Raw genomic sequence first — 10,921 nt, forward strand, 5'->3', positions numbered from 1 at the left:
ACTCTTGAAATACATTGCATCCCATGTAAAGTGCTCTCTAGAAGAATTTCAAAAAAGCATATGTGAGGTTTTAAGAGGTACTGTGAGGTTTTAAAATTCCTCACAAACCACAACATTTTGATAGTTTGAAGAACAAGACTTACTTCGTTTGTAAAGTTGTTTTAATCATGTTTTGAGTGTCACTCATCACTGCTAACGGTGATTCCCAGTGCTTTGTAAAAGTATTCACCCTCTGTCAATGAACTCTTATTTTTGCTGTATTTCAAAAGCACACACATTTGTGACGTGAATATTGCCATCAAAACCTGACCAGTTATGGGTGAAAGAAGTTACATGTCAGCAGAAACTGCAAAGTAAATCAAAAACTAAAACAGGCTGATTGCATAAGTATTCAGCACCTTTGCTAAGGGTAACCTACATTAGCACAAAATTACTTTAATGAGTCACGCAATGAGTTGACACATTTAGTTAATGCCCTGTCATAGTAGTTGTTCGCACAATTTGTAGATAAGTAGATAATGGTGTATTGTTGTTACACTCTGTATAGGTCTCTGTAAGGTGTCTCAGTTAGATGGTGAATCTCAAACAGAGATTCAACCATGAAGACAAAGGATCTGTCAAAATAACTCTGGGATAAAGTTGTATAAGGAGAAGGGTGTAGAAATACTTCAAAGACAAAGAATATATCTCTGGGCATGATGATGTAAATCAATAAGAACTAGAAGGCACCCAGAGACAGTCTACTGTACTGTACACTATATCAGTCTGTCTCTCCTACCAGAGCACCTGGTAAGGAGGAATCTAGTGATTGATGTCAGTGTGAGGCCAAGGCTGACGTTGAAAGAGATACGGAGTTCAATGCTTGAGATGAGAGAAGATGGGCTAACCACTGTGCTTGGTTACCTGTCACCTGGGTTAATACATTTATTTTAAGCTTCGCTTACTGTACGTGTAACTAATGCAGAATCAGTGGTGATTTAGCTTCAATTCTCTTTAAAAAGAAAGACATCAATCACAGCGCAGTATGCTTCCCGATTTCTATTTTTTTACTCCAATTTACAGCAGCTGCCGTTCCTGTTCGTTTTACCCTCTTATTTTAACCCTAAACATATATTTAATTTCAACGAAAGCATTTTTTCGCTCTGCGAAATGTGTCCTGTTTCAGAACTGAAATTATATTTGGCATATAGTATTATGTATATAACAATGTTTAAAGTTGTGTTCAATAGTCAAGACTGCAAATGACTCACGTCTAAAATACGTTCGTCATTTTTTACATCTCTACTTCCTTTTACAACATCGCTGGCTGCTTACAAATACTCAGGAGAAGGCGAAAGCATAATACAAGTGTAAAACAGAAGAAATAGGATAAATCTTATTAGGATAAAGCCGGATGGAAGTCTTATAAAGAATACAATTTACTGTATTTTTCCGGACGTACTGTCCAAGGACGAGAGATGGGGAAATCGGTATGGGTTTGAATTTAACGTTTTGTTTTTGAGTGAGAGGAGAGTATGCTATGTAAGATATCTAGTTTTCAGCGTGGGCTGTGAAATGAATGAAATATTTAGATAAATTCATGAATTAAGAAAACTTTTAAACTTTTGGGTAGCGTTGTAGTTTCTCCTAAAGGTACAGCACGTTATTTTATTTTCGCCATACGTGAAACTCCAACAAAGATCAGATTTGCCAAAATATGTTTAACGTGACATGGTATATCCAGATTGAGCGCGGTTTATCATTTTACGATGTACTATTTTTTAAAATGTTATTTTGTGGACAGTTAAAGTTATGTGAAGGCATTGACCGCTCCCTTTTGAAAAAGAAAGTAGATGAATCAGTGTGGGGGCAAATGACTTATGTATTAAAATGATATATACTTATATAATTTCATGTATGAAAAATCTTCATTTGGAGTCATTACAAATCGCACCACCGATTTTACCCGCGTTACTCGAGCTTTGCCTACAGTAGCTCTGATAAAAATGAAGGCGTCGATGTTTTGCCGTAGTAAGCGCATACTGCACTTTCTAGAAAGGACTTCAGGGGAAGAATGATAAAACAGAATAATTTGAGCTTTAGCTTCACTTCTCTTTAAAAAGAAAGACATCAATCTTTCTTCGAACTAACGCGTTCGTGTCACAAAGAACCGACTTAGTATTTTATTAAAATAATATTGGTTTGTGTACCAAGTAGCATAAAAATGGAAACGATTAGATTTCCATGGGGTGGGGGGAATCGCCAAGGATGAAGAAAACATATTAGAAATAATGAAAATAGCCGGATTAAAAAAATAACTTCAAGAACCGCAATATTTGTTTTACATCGGTAATAGAAAAGCTGATATTGATTTATTTGCATTCAACATATTTATCTTTAAGCAAGAATTTGTATAAACATGTTATATGAACTCGAAACCTGAAGATAACATTTGCACTGTTTAATAATAAGAATACATGAAGCACAAAAAAACGAAAGGAGTCTATTCTGTATTTTCTGCTCATATGATTATTAGCAGCTAATGGCATGTCTGTCAAATCATGTTATCAATGATTAGCAAATTCTGTACCTGAGTCACAGGTAATGTAACGACAGTGGTTTCAAAAAATGGTACTGTAACAATATAGTTAATCATATTTTGTGATGTTCGTGTTAATGAGATGGAAAAAGTCATTTGAAGAATTATTATTATTATGAGTAATAGGATTCTACATTCATTCATTCATTTCCTAATCACTTGAAGTCTCTCTAAGCAAAGGGAGCAAGGTAGGGTACACCCTGGATGGGATGCCAGTCCATCACAGGGCAGACATACTCACACCACATTAACCTGTCAGTATAGACTGGGAGAGAACCCGCCCAAACACAGGGAGAACATACAAACTCCACACGCACAGCACTCCAAGTCTGCAGTTGATCCCAGGGCCCCAGCAAAGCTGACCCCTGCGCCTCTCTGGCTGCGCAGGGGAAATGAGGGAGAGCTCAGTGTGGGAGGACCAGATGGGGGTGCAGATCAGAACGGTTGAAATCAGGGTGATAAACACAGTAATGCTCAGCACACTGCCAGCTCAGGCCAGGACGGAAGTCCTGTAGGAGGGAGTGAAGAGAATTTACACCTCAACGTACTGTACCGCCATCTTCCAATAAAGTCTTTCAACCCAGGGCAGAAAGACTGTACATACACTCGTGCTACGTGAGAACTGGTCAGCAAATAGTCAACTGATCCTCATTGGAAGGGGCATAGCCTCTGAATGGGTGGATATAAGCAGGGGATCTGCAGGAGTCCGTTATAAGGATGTTACTCTGTCTTTTCTTCTGATTTAAATTCTGTTACAGTTAGTGAACTAGGTGAATTCGCAGAAGATTAAAAATGGGGAGAGGCAAACAGAAACAAGCATCACGGGAGATACAAAGAGACTCGGAAAACATCATGGACAGGGCTGACATTGGCAATTTAAAACTGATAAGTGTTAAATGACTTTGTGGAAGTTCAAGCAGGGACCTGCGTCAGCATGCGTAGGCAGCAAAGGAACAAGTTCAGGTGTATTCCAGGCTGAAAAGAGAAGAATAGAAACACAACGTTTTGGTTGTGGAGCCATCTTCAGGTGTGTGACTTTGACTTTGTGACTTTGTATGTCGGGATTAGAAAGATATACTGTACATATTGCATGAGCGTGGAAGCTACACAAGGGAAGAATGTGAATGTTTATGTAGTTTCCTGAAAGGCCTTGTGACAATGTACCTTCTCTCTGTTATGAGATTGAAGGCCCTTCCCGTGTCCTTCCTATAATTTTGTATGTGTGTATGAGATACGTATGACATATGGGTGCTACCTTTTTCCACAAATCATTGCCATGTTCCCTTTATCCTTGAAGTTTTGTGTCGTGCCGGAAACAAAGGTTTTGTCTCCCAGTTGAGTCCAGGTGGAGAAGGCTGACTCCTGCCAGCTTTTCATGTTCTCACGTCCAATGGAAAATTGCGTACTGGCTTATCAGACTTTTGCTGTTTCTTGACTACTTTGTATTGCACAGCTCTCATTTCATCTGTGGGTTTTCTTGTGCTCCTTAGGTGCTACAGAATCCAGCCAGCCTCCCCTGCTGAGGTGAAGGTTTGGGCAACGGTGTCGAGGAATACTATCCAGTCGGCAGGGTAAGAACATCAGAAGCTGAAACTGAGTTCTTGGACCTGTTTCCTGTTTTTTTCCCTGTATCTGCGTATGCATGCCAATTTTTTTAGTAATCTTCCCCGTTCAGGGCCCTGGGTTCAATTCCAAATATGTGTGTAGAGTTTGTATGTTCTCCCAGTGATCATGTGGGTTTCCTCTGGGTGCTCCGATTTCATCCCACAGTCCAAAGACATGCTGCTGGGTTAATTTGCTTCTGGGGAAACTGGCTCTGGTGTGAGCGTGCGCATGTGTGTTTCTGTGTGCGTGCCTTTGAGATGGACTGGCATCTCACCCAGGGTGTGACCCATCTTGCGCCTGTTGCCTGTCTGAATAGGCTCTGTATGCCCTGCAACTCTGTTGATAGTTAAAAATGGACGGAAAATTCATATTGTCCATTTGCAGGAGGCCCACATGCATGAAGCAGAGATCTTGTATCAGTAGTTCAAGTAGGCTGCACAGGAACAAGTAAAGGTTTATACCATGCTGAAAAGAGAAGAAAAGAGACACAACAATTCAGCTATGCAGCCTTCTTGGGGTGTGTCATACCTGAAGAAGGTTCTCTTTTCAGCATGGAAAAAACCTTTACTTGTTCCTTGACAGCCTACGCATGCTGACACAGCTACCCACCTGAACTACTTCAACCCACTTCTGCTTCAACCCGCTATGCTGTCTGCTAACTCTTTCTCTAGATCTCTTCCTCATTCCTCCTCCTCCTCCCTGGGCTATTCTCTCACCAAACCAGCGTTCCGTCCCGCACACCCGAAGAAGACTCCACAGCCGAAACGTTGTGCTTCTCTTAGTGCTTCTCTTTTCTTCTCTTTTCATCTTGTATAAGTTATAATCGTGGGGCTGCAGTTCCATTCTTCTTTTCTAAAGTGAAAGGAGCAACACTCCTCGTGCACATTGTTCCTGAACTAACCACAGCCTTTCTGATGCTAAAGGCCATTTGATTATACCGATGTTCACACCACTGAATAAGCCGGTGATTCTGGTTAATACATATACGAGACTGTCTTCCCATCTGATCCTGAGTGGAGACTTGTTCCCAGGTCCCTGCTGGAGCTGTTCAAATACTAAATCTACATCCCACTTTGAACCTACCACTGCTGTTCATGAATTCCTGAGGCATGTTACATTTCTGACCCATGGTGTTAATTCCTTCTGCAGGAGAATGTTCTTTTTCTCTCCAATTCACCAGTTGTACCTGTGGGTTGATTATTTTTTAGAAAACAAGTTGCAACATTCTCCAACTTCATGAAAATAGCAGAGTATTGTCATTTCTGAGCATATGCCTGGGGTAACTGAGCTCTTGTGTGCTGTGCCAACTAATTCAGTGTTCTTGGCACTTTTGGCCACTTTTATTATCTGATGGAGAATTTGTTAAATTTCCAAGTTAACATATTTTTGCATACAATATGACTCCAGATAGAAGTTGTCTAGGAAGAAGTGAGACTGAATAATAAAGTACACAGCAATAACGGATAAGAAAGTAAATCAAGTGTAAATCACTTCATCTCTCGAAAATTGATTACAGGTGGTGCATTTGTAAACAGATCTTTCTATTATTTCTTTAAATACTAACACAAGTGTGAAATGAGTTAAGCTACCAAAACAGCTTTTTCCAGATTTAGAAAATAAAGGTGACAAACAAGAGGAATCATGTGGCCCATCTAACACATTTGGTACTTAGTAACTAATTGATCCCAGGATCTCATCCTGTTTCTTGAAAGAAACCACAGCACAAGCTTCAAGAACATGGCTGGGTAGCTTGCTCCACACTCCCACAATCTTTTGTGTAAAGAAGTTTCATATAGTTTCCACTTGTGCCCTCTGGTTTGTGTTTCAGTGTTCATTCTGAAGAAATCCACTGGGTTGACTTTGTCAATGACTTTGAGGATTTTGAATACTTATATACTTGAAACTCAATTATCTCTGTTCAAGACTAAAATGTTTCAGTTCCTTCAGCCTGTCAGTGTAGTATGCAATATTAGCCTGTTAGTGTGGGACACGCCCTTCAGACTAAAGAGACTCAGTTCCTTCAGCCTGTCAGTGTGGGACATTCCTATCAACCCTGGAATGTATCTGGTCGCTCTTCTCTGTACAGATTCCAATTCAGATCTGTTCTATAGAGTGGTGACCATGATTATTCTTTTGTCTTTAGATGTTTTCGGGACAATGCTAGCCTGGATCTTGCTGAGCTTCATTTTTTCAGGTAAATATTGACAAACCCTGAAATGATCATCTTAAAATTAAAGTTACTGTTCGCCACAGTTTGGCTCACAAAGTATACTTTGGAATCTGGATAACTGGAATGTGATTTCTATAATATTAGCATTGAGTGTTAATGATAACAGAGGTGTGCTATAGTGTGGTGGGTAAGTCTCTGGCTTGGTTGTGGGTTCGAGTTCCAGCTGAAGACACTGCAGGTGTACCTTGAGTGAGATACTTTACCCCACTTGCTCCAGTCCACCCACCTGTATAAATAGGGCCCAACATCGCTACAATGAACCAGTATCCCATCCAGGGGGGAGCAGTCACATGGTCTCTTATCGCCATGGGAACCAGAGTCAACTGAGCTGAGGTGGCTCAGATATTGAAATTGGATATTAATATAGCTTTGCTTTTTGCTGTTACATGTTTCTGTCACTTGTTTCAAATCAAATGGGAATCCAGGGTTTGTTATTTTGTTTCTTCTCCAGGCAGTAGGATATGCTAGTAATGCAGTCGGTTTTTGCTAGTTAGGCATCAGTTTAGCACAACAGTAGATGTCAGTTCTTAAAAGTTGAAGTGCTGGTGAACCTGGTGTCCACACTGTGTTTAATTACTCGGCAGAATTCACAATTTCGCGAGATTCCCAATCTCTTAAAATATCCAATGTTTTAGTAGAGTAATTCAGGCTGAGTTATCAGTCTTACACATACAGTATGCTGTATGGAATGTATATATGTTCAGTAGGAATAACAACACCCAGGAATTAAGTGTACTGAAAGGATTAGGGAGTGTTTGGAGTGCCTGAATAACCTCCCTGACACCCCTGCAGAGTGAGGAGTGCCCAAGGGGCACTTACAAATGGAGATGGGCTGGATGTAAAGACGTGGATGGGATGCGAGGGACAGAAGGGGATCATGTACAGTGTTGATGGTGTTGTAGGAGAGGAAATGACGTTAGGAGTGTTGCTAATTACTGACAGCTGAGGCTGATTGAACTTGTTGTCATCCCTTCCAAAGGTTCGTTACACACTCCAAAATGTTTAATTCTCTTGCGAGAAGGATCTGTCCATCTTGCCTCGCAGTCTCTCTTTTGTGTTGTAGCCTCCTCGGAGCCAGATGGCACAACAACGGCAGTGAAATTTGGAGAGTCAGCCACCCTGCTATGTGATGCAGAACACCCCTCACACGATGTATATAGTTTATGGAAATATTGTGGCGAGGAGGTTTTTACGTTCTATAATGGAAGGGTCATCAAGAATAAAAGAAACCTGACCTTTGGAGAAGAACATCTTAGGAAAGGAAACTTTTCCGTGACCATTGAGTCAGTCCAGTTTTCTGACGAAGGCAACTATGAATGCTCTGTACAAAGAACAGAAGCAGAGAACATGAAGAAATGTGCAAGTATCAGACTGACTGTCCAAGGTAGGCACAGAGTAACCTAATCTCTGTATTTGTACATGGCAGTGATGAGGCTGTAAGGTATCAGGAGTCTCAGACACAGAACTCATACTGAGCACTTTGGTCTATTAACTTGAATACAGAAGTGAGGAGATCCAAGTAAGACACATCAGTCTATAAGCATCACTCTACAGTCATCAAGGGCCACAGACTTGCCTGGGATTTCTTTCGTCCTCAACTTTGTGTGAACATGACAGCAATAGGAGATTCATACATTTTCATCATATTCTTGCTAATAACCTTGTGAATTTGTTATGCTTATAAGTGATAGGTTCCTTCTGAAACTATATATTGTAGAGTGTTCAATTGCTAGCTCATGCTGTCCCCAGAGGAGTTTTTGTAAGGGCGAATGAAAATGTGCAGACTAATAGTATTAGTGTTAATGCTTTATCTCAATATAAAAAAGGCTTTACTCCACAAAGTTGATTTGTTTTATGACTACATTCCACTGCTTGAAGTGAATGTCCTCAAAAACAGCAGACTGCAAACGTCTATATTGAAGGGGAACTGCAACGCTGTTTTTATACATTGGGGTAAGAAAGAATCAGTATTAATGATTTTCAAACCACAAGAAAAGTCAAATGTACACAGTAATGTGTAAAACCTCCAATTTACATCACAAAATAGACAAAACCTCCAGGTAAGCACAGCGCCTTATGTGTGATACAATATGTTGGGTGAGGTTTAGTGGCTCTATGACATTGTAAACAAGCAGGCCTGTGAATACATCTCTTTTAATCCAATAGAAATACTGTGAAATAACATTGCTGTACTTATGAGCTCATACATTGCATTACATTAGTCATTACGGTGACTAGCGAGCAGGAAGGGCCACGTCACGTCGCAATTCATGGGAACTCGCGCTCGCACAACTACATAGTACTTTGCGACAAAATGGTGACTATGCAGTACATTCACAAAGTTCACAATTTTGTGCTTCATTCAGAATTTGTTTATTTTGTTACTGAGATTTAATAACCGGTCTGAGAAACTGGAACTGCAGTTCCCCTTTAAGTAATGTTAGAAAGTTGCTCACTGCATTTTAATTTTAAAATAATTAAATCTCATATACTAATTATTAAACATATCTTAATTAATCCTTTTAACTCAATTTCAGGTCGATCTGAACACCATAAGATACCAAGCGGAGGCGACTTGACTGTGAATCTGTTCACAGGAGACGACGTCAATGTGTTTTTCAGCCACAATCTCATATGTAATGTGACAAACCAGGTGAATCTGTGCACTAACCCGTATAATACGCGTTTCACCATGATGGATAAGACCTTGACACTACACAAAGTCAAGCCAAAAGACCAAGGGAACTACACAGTGAAGTGCTCTGACAGTCAGAAGGCAATCAACACTGTGTCACTCACTGTGGAAGGTGAGATCCCCCTGTATTTAAAAAAACCTTGTATTGTTGGTGTGATAACACTGTGGGTCGTGGGTCAGTTATTTCAAAGATCAGATATTGCTCATAAAATGCCATTGTAACATAAAAATGTCCATTTATTTGTATCTAATGAGTAGGATCTCTGGCCATTTCTTCAAACAAATTTGAGATCTAAGAGAGACCTAATAATTAGAAAATGATGTCTACTTATATTGAAATTTAAATGTGTATATATACACACCTAAGAACTCAACATTTGTCTGTATGAAATCTTTGTCCCTGTATGCACTTTACCTTCCTTTTCCTTCTTTCATTGTCAGGTAAGTGTAATCATTTTCATTAAGGCTTCCTGATAACTGATCTTGTAGTACCAGCAAAGGGATGAAGTAACTGAGGGGTCATCTTGGGATTTTATCCCAAAATGCTCCAGCAAACTCAATTTTAAGCAGCTTTGCCCTGAACCTCGTCAGTGAAATACTCCTCATTTAGAGGGAACAAAATGTGTTTGGCTTATCAATGAAGGAAATAAACATCAAATCATTTGGCAAGATATTTCATGCCATCTTAATCATTATATAATCATTCATACTTATTTTGAACATGCATGAGGTGGGGTAATTAAGAAAAATACATAAATAAAGGGATTTAGACTGATATTGTGCAATATCTTAAGTTGAAAACTGTTGAACTTATAAGTATTTTTTTTATTCATATTTCAAAAATTAACAAACACAGTAAGACTGACTGATCAGTCTTAGGTTTATCTCATTACTCCCCCTTCATTGGTCCTTTTAATTCGGGTGAAATGATCAAATGTTGCAAAAAATGTGTGGTATTTATGTTATATAATATGGGTTTTGTGATCCCACACATATGACCCACAGTGTTGCAAAGCTCACTTTTCTCTCAAACACTTGAGGTCCTGCAGTTGTAACTGATTTGATCTACTGGCAGGTGACGGTCAGCCTTCAGATAATAAAACTCAGGAGACAAAAAGTAGCCAAGGTAAGTAGCATGTAAACAAATATATACCATACATCAACAAAATATTTTTAAGAGTTGCTCAACATGAGAATGACTGACTTTTTTAAAAAAATGTATTTTTTCTTTCAGAAAGAAATAGCCGATGTCGAATATTTTCATGCATCATCATTGGAATCTCTTTCTTATTGTTGGTAATTATTATTGCCTTGCTCTGGTTAAGAAGAAGAAAGCATCTCTCTTCTGGGGAGGTGATGCTGGGAAACATACTGTAACATTATCAGCTACCCCCAATAGTACATGCATTGTACTATTTCTACCGTTCTCCTGGGAAATTCGTCACCTTGATGAGCTCAATTACTTACCTGGACCTGGTAAACCTGTAAACCGCTCATCTATAAACAATTAAAATAGTTGCATAGTCTTTCTTTCTGATCTACCCGAGTTCAGCCATTTTGTTTTTTTGCTCTTCTTTGAAAACTTTTTAAACTTCAACTAGCTGTTGTATTTTCTTCCTCTGTTTAAATAAAGCTTTAACTTTAAAACAAGGCTGTAACAGCTTTGCCATTTCCGTGAGATGCTTGTGTGCAACTACATTTTAAACATTGTACATGTGAAATAATGAGCCCCGACTAGCTCCGTTGGTAGAGCCTGAGACTCATAATCTCAGGGTAGAGGGTTCGTGTCCCACGTCGGGCGCAAGGACCTCCA

At 39.5% G+C, this 10,921-nt stretch overlaps 1 long non-coding RNA gene across 5 annotated transcripts; it reads left to right on the plus strand.

Moving 5' to 3' along the window:
- Positions 1-1,100: 1,100 nt before the first annotated feature.
- Positions 1,101-10,758, plus strand: LOC148678360 (uncharacterized). 5 transcript variants are annotated; one of them, XR_015938758.1, is made up of 7 exons: positions 1,101-1,469; positions 3,337-3,605; positions 4,069-4,149; positions 6,327-7,797; positions 8,951-9,220; positions 10,184-10,234; positions 10,343-10,758. It is a non-coding gene; the product is annotated as an uncharacterized LOC148678360 (long non-coding RNA). The 5 variants fall into 5 exon arrangements; XR_015938759.1 differs by lacking the exon at positions 3,337-3,605 and having other exon boundaries at positions 1,248-1,469; positions 6,327-6,377; positions 7,458-7,797; XR_015938757.1 differs by lacking the exon at positions 3,337-3,605 and having other exon boundaries at positions 1,249-1,469; positions 6,327-6,377; positions 7,435-7,797.
- The last annotated feature ends 163 nt before the right edge of the window (positions 10,759-10,921 follow it).

Source organism: Lepisosteus platostomus, chromosome 1, assembly GCF_059453375.1.
Source record: "Lepisosteus platostomus isolate fLepPlt1 chromosome 1, fLepPlt1.hap1, whole genome shotgun sequence".
NCBI classification, from domain to species: Eukaryota; Metazoa; Chordata; class Actinopteri; order Semionotiformes; family Lepisosteidae; genus Lepisosteus; species Lepisosteus platostomus.